The 22,650-nt window shown below is 41.4% G+C and overlaps 2 protein-coding genes and 1 pseudogene across 2 annotated transcripts in view; 2 read left to right on the top strand and 1 right to left on the bottom strand.

The window, feature by feature from the left end:
* ARPC5 (actin related protein 2/3 complex subunit 5) overlaps positions 1-22,650 on the bottom strand; it is a 1,051,210-nt gene that overhangs the window by 928,829 nt on the left and 99,731 nt on the right. The window lies entirely within an intron of this gene.
* The window catches only part of C1H1orf21 (chromosome 1 C1orf21 homolog), a 247,439-nt gene that overhangs the window by 176,246 nt on the left and 48,543 nt on the right, over positions 1-22,650 (top strand). The window lies entirely within an intron of this gene.
* Positions 822-20,474, top strand: LOC126940248 (tRNA (uracil-5-)-methyltransferase homolog B-like; annotated as a pseudogene).

Genomic DNA, 22,650 nt, shown 5'->3' with positions numbered 1-22,650 from the left:
CCTGGCCCTGTAGGCAGAATTGTGGAGTAGAAGAAAGCGGATAGACCTGAGTCAGACTGACAAGAATTTGCCAATACCTAGTCCTGTGAACATGAAAGTTAAGTTGCTTGATATTTTCTGAGCTTGAGTTTCCTTGACTGTAAAATGTGGATAGGGAGTCCATCCCTAGTATGTACTTGCTGTCGTGATATAGTTTGGATATTTGTCCCCACCCAAATCTAATGTTGAATTGTAATCTCCAGTGCTGGAGGTCAGGCCTGGTAGGAGGTGTTTGGATCATGGGGGAGGATCCCTCATGGCTTGGTGCTATCTTTGCGATAGTGAGTTCTTGCAATATCTGGTCACTTAAAAGTGTGTGGCACCTCCTCCCACCCCTACTCTCTGTCCTGCTCCTGCTTTCACCATATGAAATGCCTATTCCTGCCTCACCCTCTGCCATGAGTAAAAGCTCCTTGAGGCCTCCCCAGAAGCAGATGCAGCTGTGCTTCCTGTACAGCCTGAAGAACCATGAGCCTATTAAACCCCTTTTTTAATAAATTACCTAGTGGCAGGTCCCTTCTCTTTCTTTCTTTCTTTCTTTCTTTTCTTTCTTTCTTTCTTTCTTTCTTTCTTCTTTCTTTCTTTCTTTCTTTCTTTCTTTCTTTTCTTTCCTTCCTTCCTTCCTTCTCTCTCTCTTTTCTTTCTTTCTGTTTCTCTCTCTTTCTTTTCCTTCCTTCCTTCCTTCCTTCCCTTCCTTCCTTCCTTCCTTCCTTCCTTCATTCCTCCCTCCCTCCCTCCCTCCCTCCCTCCCTCCTTTCCTCCTTCTCTTCCTCCCTCCTTCCCTCCCTTCCTTTCTTTTCTTTCACATGTTCTGTCACCCAGACTAAAGTGCAGTGGCACAATCATGGTTCACCACAACCTGAGCTCAAGTGATTCTCCTGTCTCAGCCTTCTGAGTAGCTGGGACTATAGGCGCATGCCATCATGCCCAGCAAATTTTTGTAATTCTTATAAAGATGAGATTTCACCATGTTGCCCAGGATGGTCTCTAACTCCTGAGCTCAAGTTATCCACCGCCTCAGCCTTCCAAAGTGCTAGGATTACAGGCGTGAACCACCATTGCTGGCTAATTTTTGTATTTTTTTGTAGACACGGGGTCTCACTATGTTCCTCAGGTTGGTCTCAGACTCCTGAGCTCAAGCAATCATCCCACCTTGACCTCCCAAAGTGCTGGGATTACAGGCGTGAGCCACCGTGCCCAGCCCTTGGGTTTCTCTATAGCAATGCAAGAATGGCCTAATACATGTAGCAACTGATCAGTAACATGCCAGGTTATTTAAGGGGTTAGCAAGAATTCATATAACATTTCTGGTACAGAGTAGACGTGCATTAAACAATTATGATTAGTCACATTCTTAGTTGCGGAGATTAAAAAAAAGGATATGTTTGCCCAAGACATAATAGCAATGTGCCTGTCACATTAGTACATAATAGATATTAGATGACTTTGGAGAGTAATTCAGGTTTGGAACTTCTAGAAACCAAAGAAAAGGCCCCGTTAAGATCTTTGCAAATCTAGAGATTAAAAACCATTTACAATAACCCACTAGAATGAATAAGATGATGTGTGTCAACTCCAAATTTCTAGTAATTTCAGTGACAGCAAAACTGCACTGGTTCATATGAGCTAGAAGAAAAGGCAAATTAGAATATTTTTAAGAAAATTCAAACTTTTCATTTCAAATATTACAATATCCTCCCCCTACCCCTTTCCTGTAAAACCTGATTAGCTGAAAGAATCATTGTTAGGTACCTTTTCTGCAGGTAAAGAAACACCTCGAGTGGAGTGTGGGGAGACGATCAGCTTCTTCCCAGCCATTGACCACAAACACTCCAGACCAGCAAGTCTGGAGGCCCCAAGAGCAGGCTCTCCGGAATCCTCCAACGTGACAGGCATGATCCCCCGCTTACCACCTCTAAAAGGTGTCTGTCCCTGGCAAAGATGCCCCTATGAAATTAATTCTTCACTTTACCTTGAACGATTCTTTGATCATGGATTAATGAGATGGTGACTAATGGCAGCTCTGAAATTGCCTGTTTTAATGAATCAATAGGAATTATTTTTAATTAGTACACCAATTATCTATATGTAAATGATGCTCTCTGATGTGCTTAAGGCCTCTTGAAAGATTTATTTTCTTAATTCTGTTAAGATTCTTGTTTACAATGCTGTTGTGTTCTCTATAAGAAATCCTTTGCTAAGTAAAGGTATATTTCCAGCCTTTGTGGAATAATCCAGTTTTAGCAAGATCATCTTGACAAGGGCATTTACCATATTTAGAATAAATTGCAGGGCAGTGGGTTTGCCTAGCCCAGCCTAAGCCTGCCAGTGCCACAGCAAGAAGGCATTTTAATGTGTTGCAGAGCTGGTTCTCTCACCCAACCCACTGCACTCCTCAAAGACACTCTGATGTACAGTTCCCTCCTCCTCCTAATTTTAAGGCTTCAGGATGGAGCGGGGGAAGGATACCTGCTGAACTTTGCCAAACCACCTTGAGCAGGGCTATAGGCCCCTGGGCTGGTATAATCCAAGTAGACTTTATCTGGATGACAGGGTACTGTCCGTGGTGAGATGAAGCTAAAATCTGGCATTTTAGGATCAGTAGATTTGAATCAAAGGACATAATCAGATCATGTGCCTTAGCCCCAGTACCTCTCAAAGTGTTTTCTCTCCTAAATCTTTTAAAGTTGCTCCCTGAAAAGTAACTTTTGATTCCAAAAGTCTGACTTTGTCTCTTGAACAGATATGTTTCTAGGGTTGGTTGGTTGTTTGCTTTGAGTCAGAGTCTTGCTCTGTTGCGCAGGTTGGAGTGCGATGGCGTGATCTCAGCTTACCGCAAACTCTGCCTCCCGGGTTCAAGCAATTCTCCTGCCTCAGCCTCCCAAGTAGCTGGGATTACAAGCACCCACCACCACGCCTGGCTAATTTTTGTATTTTTAGTAGAGACGGGGTTTCACCATGTTGGCCAGGCTGGTCTTTTTGCCAGGCTGGTCTCGAACTCCTGACCTTGTGATCTGCTCGCCTTGGCCTCCCAAAGTGGGGTTTTTAAAAACATGTTCCTTTGGGCCCTTCCCCCCACCCCCAGTTTTCTTTCTTTCTTTTTTTAAATAATCTAAGATCATTTTTCACCCACCAAAAGGCCTTTTTTAGGTTTTCTTTTTTTAGCCCATGTACCAGAATAGTAGTTTCAATGTTGCCAACTGCTAAAGGACCTATGTGTTGTGGATGCTGCTGTAAGCTATTTTCAAGAACAAACTAAATGGTTTTAGAAAACTAGTACATGGAGTAACTCACATATTTTCATGGAAAGCAGGAAAACCCCTTTGCCCCAGTGTCCCAGCAGCTGTCAGATCTTCTAATCCTAAGCAACAATTATCCTGGACCTGAGAATGGAAAGAAAAAAATTATATTTGACTTAGTAATTTTCAAAGAGTAAATTATAACAAATGGTGTTAGGTTGTTTACTCCACCTTTTAAACAGTAGTTATATAGCAATAGCTCTCCCTGTACCACCGGAATGTTCCCATAAACTTGGATAAACTACGTAGGAATAACTCACATTTTCATCTGCACAGTTTATCAGTCAACAAGTGTTCACTGAGTTCCTTTTGCCTAGCATAGCCCTAGCAGCTGCATAAAATATCTGGGCAGCATGTAAAGACATTGCCTCCAACTTCGAGTTATTCGCCCCATATGGGAGAAGTGAAGTATGAAGCAGCGAGGGAATAATTAAGGCAACATAGTGATATCTTGGTGAGTTGTCATTTGTCTACACAGCGCCTTTCAGCGCACACAAATGATTCTCCTTCATTTTCTTTTAAGAAGCAAGTATCAAAAGTGTTGCAAACTTGTAACTGCTGGACTTAATCATCTTTATTCCTTCAAAAAATTTAAGCATTTACTACTGAAATTATTTTGTGTAGATGTGGCACTGTTCTACAACAAATAATTTTGTAGACCACTAATGAAAGTTCAGAGAAGGATGTATATTTGTACATGTGCTTAATTCCTAATTATATAGACTTTGGGGTAGTTCTGCATATTGTATGACCTTTTATGTTTAACTACATCACATTTTCTATTTTTGACTGAGCCTACGTGACCAAAATTGTGTCAGTTCAGCATAAGCGGTGCTCTGCTTTCTAACCTTCCTAGTCCTGTGTATTTTCTGCATCATGATTTATTAACAAGTACTTAGGTCATTTAGCTGAATTGTGGAGCAAGAGAGTTAGAGCTAAGATTCCCTGATTGCGAAGGTTTTGGTTCTTTGCTTCCTATATATTAGAGATTCTGTTAACTACTATGAGACCCACGTCTTACCATCATCGATAATGCTCTAGAGACACTGCCACTTTCTTTAGGTTTAACATCTACATTGTGTTATCTTTTAATCACGTTCTTAAATGTGACAGGAGAAAAAAACAATGAGTGATAAATGCTTCTGCGTGAATAAAAATTAACTGCACATGTAATGAATACAACTTATTTTAAAATGTCTTCTGCAGCAAAATATTGTGTTGGTTAAAAGTTACCAAGCTGAGGTTAAATAGGTTTTAATTAAAAATTACAAGCTCACCCTACCCCAAAGCACTACCACATGCAACTCTAAAAATGCCAGATGGACAAAAACCTTAAAATTGTTCAACAGCACCCCCTAGCATACATAATTTCAGGCTGTCAGACTAGAAAGCAAATTCTCTGTGTCATTTTTTACATGTCTAGTTACATGGGCACCTTCTTGACATTATTCCTGAATTGAATGTCTGAAGGTAATTATGAGCAGAGAATAGTGTAATCTAGCAAAATGATTTCTTGCGAAAATATTTTCAAAATGATTTTACTTGAACTCTAGCTATCCTGTATCTATTGTCTTTACTTTGGTTGGCTGGTTCAAGGAGTTTTGTTTTCTTTTGGAACAAGCCATCTAGGAAAGAAAATACAAGGTTGGGGGAAGTTCTTAAAGAAGACTGTGGAAATCCACAAGGTGGATGGAGAATATTTAACTGTCTTTGGTGAATTTTAGGAACACAGTCTTAGGGGTTTGGGATCCTGAGCAGTTTAACCACTCTGTGATTTAGTTTCCTCCTCTATAAAATTGAGAAATGGTAATAGTGCTTGTGTCATAAGGCTGTTGTGGTTAGTGTGCACAAAGTAAATTCTCAGAGGTGATCAACAGTCATTGTTAGCATTATTTCACTGTGGATGCTTGAATGAAGTCAGGATCTACAGCCTGGGCTCTGACATTAGAGATACCTGAATTCAAACCCTCTGAGAGACCTTGGGCAAATTGCTGAAACTTGGTTTCCTCATTTCTAACTAGAAGTCATAATAGCAACTACTGCTTACTACTCCAGAGTTAGAATATATATGCAAAGTGCCTAGACTGGTCTAGGTGGAAGAGATAGAACACAGCTGTTGGTCTTATAGAATAATAATAATTCTTTCTTTCTTTCTTTCTTTCTTTCTTTCTTTCTTTCTTTCTTTCTTTCTTTCTTTTTTCTTTTTTTCTTTCTTTCTTTATTTTTTGGGACAGAGTCTTGCTCTGCCACCCAGGTTGGAGAGCAATGGCGTGATCTCAGCTCACTGCAACCTGCTCCTCCCAGGTTCAAGTGATCTCCTGCCTCAGCCTCCCAAGTAGCTGGGACTACAGGAACACACCACCACACCTGGCTAATTTTTGTATTTTTATTAGAGACCAGGTTTTACCATATTGGCCAGGCTGGTCTTGAACATCTGACCTCAAGTGATCCAGCCTTAGCCTCCCAAAGTGCTGGGATTACAGGTGTGAGCCACCACACCTGGCCTAATAATAATAATAATTCTCTAAAGCCAAGAGAACAGGAGACAGTAATACTATAACATTCTCTAAATTGGAAAGCTGAGAGAGTGAAGAGTTGGGTTTCTTAGCAAACCCAAGAAAGCCAGTTATATGTAGAATGAACCAGCGGCTCAGGAATTGCTAGCACTAGGGATCTCTGGAAACCTTAGCTGGAGTCTTTTCTAATTCAGCCATCACAGGACACAGCGAGTCACCTCTGCCATGTTTCACCTGCTGCTGAAATGGCACACAGTCCAGAATTAGAAGGTGAGGTTTGAAAATTCACCTGTTTTCATTCTGCTGCCTACAGAAGTTCCACAGTAGAAAAAAGGAAGGAGACCTGGATCAAAGAATAGGCTATTATGCCACTAACAGTATGACCTTAATCAAGTCCTTTATTCTCTCTAGATATTAATTAACTACTGATGTAAAATGAAGGGCTAGACTAGACTACCCTTAACAGTGCCATCCTTGCTGCCAAACCTCATGATGTTAGAACAAAAGAGTATTTCAGGACAAGACTCTGAGGTTGACCTGGTTATTTTTCAGAACAGAATATTATATTCTGATATTATTCGTGAGGATAATTAATAGTATCTAAGAATTATTGAATATCCACCATGTTCCAGGTGCTTGCACTATCTTACTTAATCTCATTTGATATAATAATAGTGTTTTATGGGAGAGATTCTGTTATCTTCAGTCTGCAGATTAAGAAACTAAGGCTCTAAGAGTTTAAGTTACTTAAAAACTTTACAAATATTAAGTGGCAGAGGCTAGCTTTTAAAGATCTGGCCACCTTCAGAGCCCTGGTTCTCTAGACCTCACCATGCACCTCTTTTCTGAACTCTGGTGCTTCTCCAGAAAGGTCATCACATTCATTCCAGTTCCTATGGTTGCTTTCAGTTTGTAGTATGACTTTATTACCTCCAACTGGAAAATTAAGTGGGGTGTCCCCCTGTAAAGTGGATTGGCTTTGGAGTTATAAACAAGCCAAGTACCATATTTCTCTCACAAAGTTGGTTTGCTCTGAATTCTTAAAGTCCACAGGCATGTAAAAGGCCCTGCATGTGTGAAATTACACATTATTAAAGTCCTGCATATTAAACCTTTACAGGATCCGTAGTTTTCCATTGTGTCCAAACCTACACAGATCACTGTTGTTCAACAGATTATGTGGCCATTTGTCCTTGGGACTGCAGACTATTTATAAATCTACAAGTAAATATTTTAACCAATCTGTGTGTGTGAATTTTCTATTTAATGTTGATTATGGAGTCTATAAAAATAAGGAGAGGACATTTAATAGATGGAATGAAAGACATAATATATTAAAAGGGGAGGGGAAGCTTAGGGGAAGCTGGGGGTGAGAACTCCTTCCAACTTTTGTTGTACATTGTTTAAAATTGCGGATTAGGATTATAAATGCTTTTGAGGAAGGTCTCAAGAGAAGATCCCCCAGCCAAGTAGGGAAGGGTACTCCCCGAGAGGAGTTGAGGTGCCCAGGCCAGCTGCTACACTGGCACTGGGAGGAGCCCCACGTTCTGCCACGCCTGCCCCCCTGCTGGCTGCACGTGCCAGGGGGCTAGTAGAGGTGCCCTGCTCAACAGGAAATGACTCCCTGCCACAGTAAACTGGGTCATCTCCTGCCCTTTTGGTTTGCTGCCTCGATTTTGCAGGTTGGACACATTAAGGCATGACGAAACCAAGTGACACACTTCAAATCAGAGCCTAAGGAAGGGTAGTGACACATGTCAAGCATCTGCTGTGTTCAGCACAGTCCAGAGCGTGCCATATATATGAGCTTGTTGTTCTCACCTCAGCCCTGAGAGGTGGATTTCAGTGTGTCTTTAGATGGCAGGCATTAAGAGAAGAGTCCTGACACACAGCCTCACGTGCTTCGTCTCCATGGTGGGTTTCCTCTCCAAACCAAGACTGCTTCCCTGGTGTGCCGTAAAACCACCAGGTTGGTCACAGCTCTTTTAGGGCATAGTATGTAAGGGAAATTTCACCCATGTGGTAGCCAAGAAGTGTCAAAAAGGACAAAAACGTCAGAAGAAACCAAGTCATCTGGGACTACTAGATAATTCCTGGCAGGAAAGGCTGGCTGGTGTTGTGATGCTGCTCTGGAGGCTGAACTATGAACGGCTCAAGGTGAAAATTTACAAAGACTAGAGTCTCACATTCAAATGCTTGATGGAGTCAATGTGACAACAGCTGCACCCAAATCTGAGGGGCTGCTTGTCTTCTCCATCCTACTATACCATCTCCTGTCATCAGTGGCTACAGAAATAAGTCTACCTTCTCTGTGAATCAAGGTCCAGATGGCAATCCAAAGACTGTGGGATATGACCTGGGAACCTGAAAAGATGGGAACATCGTCTGTGTACAGTCTACCCATCTGAAAAACATCCCTTAGAAACACAATCAGGTGGCACAGTACGATGAAGTATTCCTTCCACAGTCTCCAACAGAGCCCCGCCTTCTGCTTCATGAAGGTTGATACTGGTGTGAGCTCACAGTCCGCACCAATAGCCTAAGGCACACAATGGCTGTCATCACATTCCATCCCCAGGAATTAAGTCCAGGGGAGCTCGGTGTTCAGAAGGAGACTGTAAAGGAATTTTTCATTAAAGGTCCTGGAGCCGTCCATGACTTGACCTCAACTGACTTCCAGGAAAGCACCATGACCCGTTTCAGCCATCATCAGTCCGCCTACTAGCTCTTGTTTGGGGAACCTCATATCTTTAAAGATCTCCTGGGCTTGAAAGTCTGCATTTCTCCAGATGCCTTTTTCCAGATTAACACTGCTGGTGCAGAGATGCTGTACTGGATTGTAGGGAAGCTGAGTGGAGTGAACTCTAACACCATCCTCCTTGCCATCTGCTGTGGAACTGGTGTGATCAGCCTCCCTCTGGCTCAGCACGCCGCAGGTCCTTGGGATTCTGTTGGTGGGGCAGGCAGTGGAGGATGCCAAGCGGACTGCAGCCTACAATGGCATCACCAGCTTTGAGTTTCATACTAGTCCAGCAGAGATTTTTCCAGGGCTGCTAAAGTCAAAGGAAGATGGATGGTTAATTGTTGCTATGGTGAACCCAACCCGTGCTGAACTGCATTACAAGGAAGTTCAAGCCATTTGAAACCTCAAGGCCCTCCGCACACTAGCTTTTGTTTCCTGCAAACCCCAAAATGAAACCACAAGGAATGAACCACACTGAAAGTTCCAGGGGCTAATCTTGAGACAACCAAGCATGAAGACTGAGCTGTGAAATTCCAGAGATGGCCTCAAGGCAGTTAATCCACAACCCAGCCATTGTTGAGATGACACTCAGCTGCACTCCAGGCACCGTGACTGAAGACAGCCACCAGAATAAGACACCCAGACCTTGTCCCCAGCACACTCCTGCACACCTCCCATACCATGTTCACCATTTTAAAAACCTCTCTCTAGCCTAAAGTTTGAAGCGACTCCCTTGAGGCTAGAGCCCAGGCATTCTCCTATCTGTTAGCATTTGACAGTGACTTTCCTTTTACCACATACACACACAAAAAAATGTGGTAAAACATACATAACATAAAATTTATCATCTTAATCATTTTTGAGAATATAATTCAGTGGCATTAAGTACATTCACATTGTTGTGCAACCATCACCGCCATCCATCTCCGGGACTTTTTTCATCTTGCAAAACTTAAACATTTAAACACTAACTCCTCCTTCCTCCTTGCCCCCGGTCACAGGCAACCTCCATTCTACTTTCTGTCTCCATGAATTTGACTACTCCAGGCTGCTGTGTGTTTTAGAGAAATTCTTACGTGATATGAGAGAATTATAAGAGAATTGTAAGAGTATTATAAGAGAATAATACTTGATATTTATTAGCATTACAACCTAAAAGTCTTATGGTGAAAACATATCAAAGATATTTAGAGTAAAATGATGCATGTTAAGCTCTTTTTCCTCCTTGAAATAACTTAAAACCTGTTTTTTGAAAAACACCCTGAGGTTCTTATAACTCAGCTTAAAAGTGATGGTGCCCATGCACTGGGGTGACTGCTGTTTCTTGCTCTCTCTTTTTCTCCCATGGAGAGCCACAATCGCAATTTTAGTCAAGGTTACAGTGAAAGCACCACTCCTTCCCTTTGATGGTCCTCCATTGATGTGCGTCAGCGCCAAAGGTCATTCTGCCCTTTCTGTGCCCAGCTTCATTCTGAGTGGGAGTAACGTTGCTGAACCGTGTAGCACAAAAGTAAAGGAGGACAAATGCTCCTTCGTTCATTCTTCCAGCAAACCTGTATTGAATGCCTATCACATTACCTACTATATACAAAGATGGGTAAGACATGAACACCATCTTTAGGGGCTTGCATTTTATTAGGTCAAAGCATTTAAAGTAGCCTGTAGTAAGAAGAGACAGATATGTAAACAGATAAGCCAAGGCGTTGGGATAAGTCTCTGCCAAGAACAGGGCGGGAGACAGTCATTCTACCCAGGACGAGAGGGCATCAGCATGGTGTTTCCTTTTGCTTTTCTTCACAAGCATGATGGAGTGTGCCATGCTACCTTGACTAGCTTCTGCAGTTCCTTTTCATAGTCTCTGGAGGAACTGGAGTTGTTCCAGTGATACAGAGCAGTAGAGCAGGTGGTGGTTTGCTAATTTGGACAAGGCAGCAGCAGTTCCCATTGCCACTTGCTTCTCACTTCCATCATCAGTGGTCATTAAGTGAAAGTGTGCACGTTTTCTAGAGTGCGGTTGAAAGTCCTTTTGTATACAGATAAGTTGAATTCTGTTACTTGCCTTATACTTTGTCAGAGGCTGAACTTTTCTTTGGAAGGTTAAATGAGGAAATGCTCATTCATTTCTGGTTACAGTATTCTCCTTTCAAATAAAATTACCTAAATAGAAAACTACTTAATTTGGGGGAAAAAAATAAAATTAAACTCCAGACTGGGTGCAATGGCAGGTGCCTCTGGTCCAACCTACTTGGGAGGCTAAGGATGGAGATCACCATCCTTGGAGTTCTAGGACAGCCTGGGCAATATAGCAAGGCTTCCATCTCTAAAAAATAAAATAGATAATAAAACTTTGTACAACACAGAGTGATGATAGAAACTGGTTGCGACAGGGTGGTACTGTTTTGAAGACTGGGGCAAGGGATGTCAGAACAGTGAGCTAGGGTTGGTAAAGGTTGGCATAGCCATATGTCCTAAGCCAAAGCCTACAGAAGCCAAGAATTTAGGGCCGTTTAATTGAGTATTCAAAAAGTAGCATGGACACTGCAGTCTGGTCTATCCAAATCATCCTCGGAACTGCAGTTTCCTCTTGACAATAGATAAAGGATATTTATTTGAGGGAAAAGCTGCCACTTAGTTACATAATATCATTCTGCCTTGGTTACCCTGGAACAAGGAATTAGGTAGAGGTGGCAAACAAATTTTATACTATATTAAATAAGATTTAAATATATATTTTTCAGGCACAACTTTTTTTTAAATTTATTTTTTATTATTATTATACTTTAAGTTCTAGGGTACATGTGCATAACGTGCAGGTTTGTTACATATGTATACTTGTGCCATGTTGCTGTGCTGCACCCATCAACTCGTCAGCACCTGGCACAACTTTTTAATTTTTTTTTTCGCTTTGTTTTTAAATCAGTAAAAGACAATGGATCCTAGAAGCTGCCGTGATCTAAGTAGCAGCAAGTTTGTGCACATGTCCTTTCTGTGTTGTTCTTTTGAATGTTTAAATAATGTTTACTATGTTTAAATTATGTTAAATATGCTGAAATGTGTTAAATATGTTTATGTTTAATTTGTTAAATATGTTTAAGTTACAATTTTGTTTAAATTATCTCACTGCTGCCACAGGCCCCCTTGCGTGAAATTCTGCACTATGCATACTAATTGTAGTAAAGTTACCCCTATATCCCAGGTGGGGAAAACAACTCTGGAAGATAATTTCCACTGAAGTCTAACCAAACTTCGTTAAATGGATTCTGATAAGATTATAAATGACATGAAAAATAACATTTTAACATCAGGTCATCAATTTAAGAAAAGGGTATGCTTAGACACATGTTTAAAGTTTTTAAAAAGTAATATTCTGCCCTCCTATGGTCCTCAGAATTAAAGCATAGTGAACAGGAAAGAAAAGGAAAATAATGCAGCCAAGTGCTAAGGCAGAACATCTTGCCAGATGGAATGAAGGTGACGTATTCACAGTCATGGGTTGCTTAACCACGGGGAAACGTTCTAAGAAATGCATCCTTAGGTGATTTGTCGTCATGTGAACCTCATAGACTGAACTTACACAGGTTCTACACACCTAGGCTCTATGGTCTAGCCTGTTGCTCCCAGGCTACAAACCTGTACAGCATGTCACTGAGCTGAATCTTGCAAGCATTTATACACAGTGATAAGTATTTGTCCATCTAAACATCTCTAAGCATAGAAAAGGTATAGTAAAAATACTGTATTATAATCTTATGGGACCCCTGTCATATATGCAGTTCATCGGTGACCGAGATGCTGTTATGCAGCATGTGACTGTGTCTGACAACTGGCTCTCCCTAGTATCAACACCGGCTATATGTATTACTTGGTCAACTTGAATGACCTTTTAGAAGAATTTTGATTGCCTTTCGAGTGGGCTTTATCTTACCGGTTATACCTGGTCCCTCTACCCACTGTTGTTTGCTGGAGACACTTCATCCCTTTCCGTGACTTGCCTGGCCTTGACTTGCTTTGGGCTGGAAAGGGGCAGCGGCTGTTTCTCAGCTATGGCCACTGGGGGACTTCCAGGGTTCTTGCCCTGTCATTAAAATTGTGTGTCCCTTCTAGACCTCTCTCATCGTTAGGTATTGGAACATAAGGGGGGAGTTTAAAAGTATGTGGACTGTTCTTTTCCTCATCCTCTTTAATTTACATAGATTTGGCCTTTTTAAGAATGTAAAATATTTATTGAAAGAGGTGGACATGCAGAGCTTCTATCCCCTCTTGGCCAGTAACTCTATGGCCTTGTTTCCTTGTTGTTCTTCATGTTCTCATCTGTGGGAATGCTTACCTCATATAGTTGTTGTGAGGATTGAATGATAACAGTTAATACAGATGTTTTGCAAGATTTTTTTAAAGTATGCTTCAGGCCGGGCACGGTGGCTCATGCCTGTAATCCCAGCACTTTGGGAGGCTGAGGCAATAATAGTAATGGCTAACATCTATTGGGCTCTTAGCACATGGCAGGACTTGTGCCTGGCATTTCATCTGCATTAACTTAGTTAATGCTCACAGGCCTTAGTCAGGTGTCTGGCTCTTGGGAGGGGTGCTGTCAGTGAGAGCTATTATTTTGGTTGTTATTGTGTTTATAATTACAAGAGACCATAAGAGACAAGGAATCAAAAGCTGTGTTTCTCCATTGTCACATTATCAAGGGAACATCAGTGAAGAACATACATAAGACCTCATGTAAGGAACAAATCAAGCACGATTGTGTCTGTATTCTAGCAGTTTGTCATCTACAACGTACAACTCTTTGAGAAAGGAGGCGTAGGAAGAGGGAACGAGGGAGTGCGAACATGTATATAGGAAAATGGACCAGTATGCATGCTGTTCTGTTCTGTTTTGTTTTGTTTTGCAAGCATGTTTTCTGGAAGATGACTGTTGGACAGTGGATGTAGCACTAACATTTGTGAGTTTTCATTTCAGCAGTTTACTGCAGTGAAATTTAGAGAAATGGGATAAAGTCTCTAACATTTCTAGTAAGTTCTTTCAATCAGAAAACCGTACAGTTTGGTAAAAATCATTGTTGAAGATGATCATTGGTAAAAGTTTCTACTGCATTATGGTATAAGCCAGGATCCAAGCAAGATTTTTTTTAAATTATGCTTCAGGCTGGGCACGGTGGCTCATGCCTGTAATCCCAGCACTTTGGGAGGCCGAGGCAGGTGGATCATGAGGTAAGGAGTTTGAGACCAGCCTGACCAACATGGTGAAACCCCATCTCTACTAAAAATACAAAAATTAGCCAGGCATGGTGGTGTGCACCTGTAATCTCAGCTACTCAGGAGGCTGAGGCAGGAGAATCACTTGAACCTGGAGGTGGAGGTTGTGGTGAGCCGAGATCACGAGATCACGCCACTGCACTCTAGCCTGGGAGACAGAGCAAGACTCCTTCTCAAAAAAAAAAAAAAACCGCTTCAGTCAAGCAGATGCCCCTTTGTGTGTAAGTCTCGTGGTGCAGGCACTCTCTCAGTCCATGATCACTTTGGATGATTGCAGAGATCTTCTGTCAGAATCAACTTTGTTTCTAATGGGGGGAAAAAACTATTTTAATGTAGTCATTATTGCTGTGTGTCACTGTAAACAGCCTTTTAACCCTTTTCCATTTGCCCTGAGAATACTCACTGATGGCACTTGCAGCTGCGGCGTTCGCCCCAAGATAACTTTCACCATGCAATATCTCTTTTAATGTTATTTTCACATCACGCTAGTATATCGACTTTGGAAACAAAAGACATCATTCTATTCATAGCATTCTGTTTTTAGTAGTGGTATTTCCATTTACAAAATACAGTAATTCTCAATCACTGAAAATGTTAAGTCCTAGAAAACGTTAACATTCCTACGCGTGATATTAACATCATTCTCGAAGAGTTCTTGGCCGAAGATTCATTTGATAAATCCAATTTTTCTGAAATAGACGTTTCTGATGATTCAGATGATTCTGATGTTAGTTCTGTTTAGAAATAACTCCAAAAACGATTTGTATATTTTATTTTCACATTGAAAGTCAGATTTGCTTCAGCCTCAGAGAGCATGTTTACGTAAAATTAAGTAAGTGCTGGCAGCGAGCTTCACTTTTTTTTTTCTAAACAGGAAAAGGGTTAGCAGTTACTTTGAAAAAATAATATGGTAAGTGGTGAATAATGTGGAGTATTGACGGCCTGGAATTAAAAATGATGACAGGTTCATTCATACCCCAAACCTCACCATCAAGCAATATATCCTTGGTACAAACCTACACATGTACCCCCTGAATATAAAAGTTGAAATCTTTAAAAAATTAAAAATAAAATAAATAAAAAATTCAAACCGCATTTTACTTCAAAGTAGAAATGAAGATAGGCCGGGCACCATGGCTCATGCCTGTAATACCAGCACTTTGGGAGGCCGAGGCAAGCAGATCACCTGAGGTCAGGAGTTCAAGACCAGCCTAGCCAACATGACGAAACCCCGTCTCTACGAAAAAAAAAAAAAATACAAAAATTAGCTGGGCGTGGTGGTGCACGCCTGTAATCCCAGCTACTCGGGAGGCTGATACAGGAGAATTGCTTGAACCTAGGAGGTGGAGGTTGCAGTAAGCTGAGATCGTGCCACCACATTCCAGCCTGGGTAATGGAGGAAGACTCCGTCTCAAAAAAAAAAAAAAAATGAAATGAAGATAATATATGCTTTGGAAACATCAGAAGACTCAAACATTTTGTGATTCTAAGTGATTGTGAAAACTGTGATGTCAGATGCATCTGAAAAGTTTAAATTGTTTCATGAAATGTGCATATGGAAAAAGTAATACTTCTAAATATGATTTTTACATAATATATGAATTTAAATATATGTATGTCACTGAATTAACAAACCATGTAAGTAGTCAACTGAAGGTTTCAACCACATCCCTAAAGGATTATGTATTTATGTTTGCCAAGACACATTTCTGAGGATCTCATTGGAAAGACAGGAACCACTTTACATTCAGACCTATATGATTCATTAAAGCTCTTAATCATGTTCTTTAACTTTTTTTTTCTTTGCCTTTTACTCAAGTAGGAAAAGATTTTCACTGAAGTTGGAGAGGCAAGGAATAAGGGCAAAAGGAAACTGGCTCTTAAGACTGATTTGCCTAGCAGGACCTAGAGGGTGTGAAAAGAATGGAGAGAATGTGCTTATTATATATTTAATGAACCCTTAATTTGAAAGCTTCCTAGTGAAAACGCCTCAGAGGGAAGAGCCGGGAGAGCAGCAGGGGACGTGGGTCATTTGTTCTCACTCTTTGTCCCTGACAAGCTGCTGTCCCTGTCGGGCTGCAGAGGGCCCAGTCTTGTCACTATCCCGCATCCACAGGATGAGCTCGGCTCGGGTGTCTTAGGGGAATATACACCAAATTTGAGGGCAAGTGTGAAGAAAGATAGTATGGGAGTTTTTAAGAAAGCTTCTAAAAGGCCGAAAAGATACTCAAATGAAGAAACTCGGGGCTGAACACACCACTTTAAAGGACTACAGGATCAATTCTGTTTGCAGAGTTTAGAATGAAGGTATTTCTAGCAGTACGTTTCTCAAAAAGGAAAGAAGGGAGAAAAAAAGAATGGCGCTTAGTCTCTGTTGCCGAACTACCGTATTTGAATTTTGAAGAACATTTTTAACCCAAATTCTAGCTACAACCAGTCTCTTCCTAGCAGCCTTAGACTAAAAGTACCTCAGAAATAGAACAATGCCAGATTTGATTATTGACTGTTCAGATTGTGTGTAGAAATCTAGTGACTGGCTCTACATTGTAAAATAATTATAGCACAACAGATATGACACTTGTATTAACTGAAAAGCCAAGACGGTGAAGGGGTACACGGTTAAAATATTGACTTCCCTTCATTTACTCTGAATTCTGATGGGAAGAGATTGCAGAGGGGTATGGAAGAGGGTGTATGAGTAAGGACCTAAATTTACAATTAACCAGAACTAATCATAGAAGTGCTGGAAGAAGTAATACATGAAAACAATCCATTTTTTCCATTAGTGAAAAACTTAAAACCCCTGTATGTGAAAACACAAAAAGGTAAAAAAAAAAAAAAAAAAACTTTAAAATCATAATACATGCAACAGAATCCATACACTTTATATATACTAATAGAAAAAAATTTTAATACAAAGAGTTCGTACCAGATGAATTAGAGAGGTTTTAGCTATGGCTTCTATTCTCCTAGCAAACCCCCTGACCCCTGCTAAGAAACCTCCTAACCCCTTCACACAGTGTAGGCGCCTGACTAAAGGTAGGCTAACCACTGTTTCCCTGGGATGCTTGTAATTGGTACAAATAGGAAGACCCTCTTGCCTGTCGGGCCACAGAAGTGGAAGGATTGAATCTGGGGTTGCCAGGAGGTCATGAGAAGAAATGAAACCAAGGTGACAAACAAAAAATGGGAGACAGGGGCCGGACACAGTGGCTTAAGCCTGTAATCCCAGCACTTTGGGAGGCCGAGACGGGTGGATCACGAGGTCAGGAGATCAAGACCATCCTGGCTAACACAGTCAAACCCCGTCTCTACTAAAAATACAAAAAATTAGCCAGGCCTGGTGGCGGGTGCCTGTGGTCCCAGCTACTCAGGAGGCTGAGGCAGGAGAATGGCGTGAACCCGGGAAGTGGAGCTTGCAGTGAGCCGAGATCACGACACTGCACTCCAGCCTGGGCGACAGAGCAAGACTCCATCTCAAAGTCTCAAAAAAAAAAAAAAAAAAAAAAAAAAAAAAAAGAATGGGATACAGGGAGACAGAGGGCATTGCTTGACTCCCTGAATTCAGTGAGGCCCAAGCCTGATCAGCTTCATTGTTAGGTAAACCAATGTATCACTTTTCTGCAGAGGTAAAACAAGTTGAGTTTCTGTCACTTTTTTTGTTGTTGTTGTTGACATAGAGTCTCACTCTGTCACCCAGGCTGGAGTGCAGTAGCACAATCTCAGCCCACTGTAACCTCCGCCTCCTGGATTCAAGCAGTTCTCCTGCCTCAGCCTCCTGAGTAGCTGGAATTATAGGCATGCTCCACCACATCCGGCTAATTTTTGTATTTTTAGTAGAGACGGGGATTCCCAATGTTGGGCAGGCTGGTCTCAAACTCCTGACCTCAGGTGATCCACCCACCTGGGCCTTCCAAAGTGCTGGGATTACAGGCGGGAGCCACCGTGCCCCGCCTCTGTGACTTTTGAGTGAAGGAGTCCTAACTGCTACAGAACAGACAGTTCTCAGAACCTTCTATCCTCTCGCTGTCTTGCCAGTTCCTCTGCTCTGTCCTCATTGGCACTGCCCTCTGCATTGCGCTGGCCAACTGAAATTTCTTCTCCCTCTGTTGTCCAGGGTCCTCTCAAGCCTCCACTACCACCCAGCTTCAGGCCCGCCCTTGTGCAGTCACTGTCTATGGCAATGCTCAACTAAACAGACCGCCCTGTTTTCCTCCCCGGGATTACTGCAGCAGGCTCCTAAGCAGCCTCCCTACCTCCAGTTTTCACGCGTGCTGCTGCCAGAGTGGGCTTTCGAGAACTCAGATCCACTCCTGTGACTTTCCTGCTTAAAACCCTTCAGAGGCTCTCCCCATGACTTTTGGAATAAAACCACAAATCCTTAATTTGTTTTGCAAGGCCCTGGGGATCTGGCAGAGGTGCATGGCTCGGCTTCATCCCCCGCCGGCCTGCACTCTGTACTCCAGCCAGGAGCCAAGCCGATGCTGTAAATGGGTTGAGACTTTTGGGGACCTTGGGATGGATGAATGCATTTTGCATGTGGGGTGGGTGTGAATCTTTACAGTCCAGAGGGCACACTGTGGTAAGCTGAAGTATGATGTCCACATCCAAATCCACGGAACCTATAAATATGTTATTTTACACGGTAAAAGACACTTTACAGATGCGATGAAATTAGGGATCTTGGCTTTATCTCGAATGCTTTGAGTGGACACAGTATAATCCCAAATGCTTTGAGTGGACACAGTATAATCCCAAGGATTCTTACAAGAGGGAAGCAAGAGAATCAGAATTAGAGAAAGAAGATGTAATAACAAGCCGAGATTGGAGAGAGAAGATATATTACACTGCTGGTGTTGAAGATGGAGAAAGGAGCTGTGGACTGAGGCGGGTTGGTAATGTGTAGAAGCTAGAAAGGCAATGAAACAGGTTCTCTCCTGTCACCTTCAGAAGGAAGGCGGCCCTCCAGAAGTGTCACGTCATAAATCTATGTCATTTAAGCCACTGAATGTGTGTTAATTTGTTATAGCAGCAATAGGAAAATAATATAGCAGATTTTCTGGGCACTCACAGTTTTGGAATTAAAGAGAGTTGTGGGTGTGTCCAGCTTGTTCAGGAAGTGTGGAGTCTGATTTTAATTTTTGGCTGACTTCTATGGCACAATGAGTGTGAGAAAAATGATCTGCCTTTAAGGAAAACTAGATCATTTAACTTTTTGTTTTTAGCTTTGACGTGCAGTTTCTCAATTCAGTGGAAAAAAAAAACTGGCAAGGTTTTGGTTAGTCACAGAAAAAGTTCAGCAATTCTGCGCAAATGGTGGGTTTTATTTGTTAAAATATCAAAGACACGATGGATGATACATTTCTTTGTTACAATATTTTGTTAACTTTTATCAATGTAATTTTATTTTTCTGGCCATATTTTTATCCACCAGAAAAATCTAGTTTTAAAGCATGTTTATTTTATTTTGTGGTAGTCAGGTTTTTGTTTGGTTGTTTGTTTTTGTTTTTGTTTTAGACAGAGTCTCGCACTGTCACCCAGGCTGGAATGCAGTGGTGCCATCTCAGCTCACTGCAACCTCCACCTCCTGGGTTCAAGCATTTTCTGCTGCCTCAGCTCTGAGTAGCTGAGATTACAGGCGCCTGCCACCATGCCCGACTAATTTTTTGTATTTTTAGTAGAGGTAGGGTTTCACTATGTTGGTCACACTGGTCTTGAACTCCTGATCTTGTGATCCGCTCACCTCAGCCTCCCAAAGTGTTGGATTACAAGCGTGAGCCACCACGCCTGGCCAGTAGTCAGGTCTAAAATGCAGTCTCCTGGGCACCAGGCAACAGGCATAGTTAATAGTTGAATTCCTAAGATCTTTGGTCTTATTTTGAATCACGGTGAATGTGATTCCCATTCACATGTGTTTTGTCTCATTTGATAATCGGAGAGGAGAAATGAGAAATGGAGAAAACAAGGCAGGGTTGTATGTATGCAACTTTCTGGGGTATAAACCACAGATTTTTGTCTCTCTTCTATTTTATTGTGTCCAAGTGACATTTAGCATAATTGACTAGTCCTGTTCCACTACAGTAAGCTAATCAAGTACTTTTAGTTTGTTTTGAAGTTTAAGCTCCAAGTGGCATTTTGGCCCAGTTTAAATTATCAATATAGCTTTTTCTATATTTCTGTGAAATGCACATATGTTCGTAACAAATAAGATACTTGACAGAGTTGCATATCAGTCTACTAAGAAGAGGAGACCTCTATGATTAATCTTAGATAGTTAGATAGTTCTGTGTTCAAGAGTACATTCATATTTTATTAATTAGCATTATGGTAGTTATTAAAGTTATTCATAAATATTCCAATTCTCCTCCTTCCAAGCACAAGAGTAGGATTGTATAAAGGGGCTTCAAAAAATTCATGGTAAAATGGAATTAAAAAATAAAAATATAAACTTTCTCAACTTTCTCAACATAAGCTCTGTCACGTTTGAGACAGTTTTCTAAGCAATTATATCTGTCATTTAGTCCATCCCTAAAGAACTGAGGACTTGGCATCCATCCTCTTGTGAAGGTTAAAAAAAAAAAAAGAACTGAGGGTCTTGGGAATTTAACCATATCAATGCAGGCTTTTTTGTTTTTTGTTTTTGTTTTTGTTTTTTTTATAAATTATAAAATGTATATATATTATTTAATCTTAACACTTATTCAAGTTACCTATTTAATTCTTTTTTTTATTATTATTATCTTTAAGTTCTAGGGTACATGTGCACAACGTGCAGGTTTGTTACATATATATACATGTGCCATGTTGGTGTGCTGCACCCGTTAACTCATCATTTACATTAGGTATATCTCCTAATGCTATCCCTTCCCCCTAACCCCTCCCCACAATAGGACCCGGTGTGTGATGCTCCCCTTCCGGTATCCAAGTGATCTCATTGTTCAATTCCCACCTATGAGTGAGAACATGTAGCGTTTGGTTTTCTGTTCTTGCGATAGTTTGCTGAGAATGATGGTTTCCAGCTGCATCCATGTCCCTACAGAGGACCTGAACCCATCCTTTTTTATGGCTGCATAGTATTCCATGGTGTATATGTGCCACATTTTTTTTTTGTTTTTTTAACATGTTAGCTGAATAAAAATGAGTGCCCTTTAAAGATTCTTTGCTTGTTTGTTTGTTTGTTTGTTTGTTTGAGACAGAGTCACTCCATTGCCCAGGCTGGAGTGCATTGGCACCATCTTGGCTCATTGCAACCTCTACCTCCTGGATTCAAACAATTCTTGTGCCTCAGCCTCTTGAGTAGCTGGGACTACAGGAGTGCACAACCATGCCTGGCTAATTTTTTTCTTTTCTTTTTTTTTTTTTTTTTTTTTACTAGAGATGGGGTTTCACCATGTTGGCCAGGCTGGTCTCAAACTCCTGGACTCAAGTGATCTGCCTGCCTTAGCCTCCCGAAGTGCCGGGATTATAGGCATGAACTACTGCACCTGAGCTAAAGATTTTTTTTTTTTTTAATATAAGCTGGGTGTTTGTTTGTTTGTTTTTAAGAGACAAGGTCTCACCGTGTTGCCCAGTCTGGTCTTGAACTCCTGAGCTCAAGCAATCCTCCCACCTCAGCATCCCATCAATATTTTATTTTTTTTTTCTTTTTTAAAACATTTTTGTTTTTTTAAGACAGAGTTTTGCTCTTGTCACCTAGGCTGGAGTGCAGTGGCATGATCTTGGCTCACTGCAGCCTCCACCTCCAGGATTCAAGTGATTCTCCTGCCTCAGTCTCCCGAGTAGCTGGGATTACAGGCATGTGCCACCACATCTGGCTAATTTTTGTATTTTTAGTAGAGGCGGGGTTTCACCATGTTGGTCAGGCTGGGCTGGAACTCCTGACCTCGTTATTCACCTGCCTCGGCCTGCCAAAGTGCTGGGATTACAGGCATGAGCCACTGTGCCCAGCCCAAGATTTTCTTAAAATAGAGATTACTCCTTGTGTGAAAGATTTTTTAAGATTAGGAAACAAAAAGTCAGAAGGAGCCAAATCAGGACTGTATGGTGGATGCCTAATGATTTCCTATCAAAACCCTTGCAAAATTGCCCTTGCTTGATGAGGGGAATGAGCAGGAGCCTTGTCATGGTGGAGAAGGACTCTCCAGTGAAGCTTTCTGGGGCATTTTTCTCCAAAAACATTGGCTAACTTTCTCAAAACACTCTCCTAATAATCAGGTGTTATCATTCTGTGGCCTTCCAGAAAGTCAACAAGCAAAATCTCTTGAACATCCCTAAAACTTTTTGCCATGACCTTGACTCTTGACTGGTTCACTTTTGCTTTATGTAGACCACTTCCTCCTCTTGGTAGCCATCACTTTGATTGTGCTTTGTCTTCAGGATTGTACTGGCAAAACCATGTTTCATCTCCTGTTACAATCCTTTGGGGAAATGGGGATCAGGTTCTTGATCCCACTTATTTGAAGTTTTCATTGAGAGCTCTGCTCTTGTCTGCAGCTAATCTGGGTGCAACAGTTTTGGCACCCATCGAATGGAAAGTCTACTCAACTTGAATTTTTCAGTCAGACTTACATAAGCTGAACCAATTGAGATGTCTATGATGTTGACCATTGTTTCTGCTGTTAATCATTGGTCCTCCTCAAATAGGGCATGAACGAGATTGATTTTTTCCTTGCAAATTAATGTGGATGGTCTGCCCCTGTGGGCTTTATCTTCAACATCATCTCATCCCTTCTTAATATGAATTATCCACTTGTAACCTGCTGATTTCTTTGGGGCATTGTCCCCATAAACTT

This window comes from Macaca thibetana, chromosome 1, assembly GCF_024542745.1.
Source record: "Macaca thibetana thibetana isolate TM-01 chromosome 1, ASM2454274v1, whole genome shotgun sequence".
Taxonomy (NCBI): domain Eukaryota; kingdom Metazoa; phylum Chordata; class Mammalia; order Primates; family Cercopithecidae; genus Macaca; species Macaca thibetana.
The sequence above is the reverse complement of the archived record's forward strand: the minus strand, read 5'-3'. Positions and strand labels throughout refer to the sequence as shown.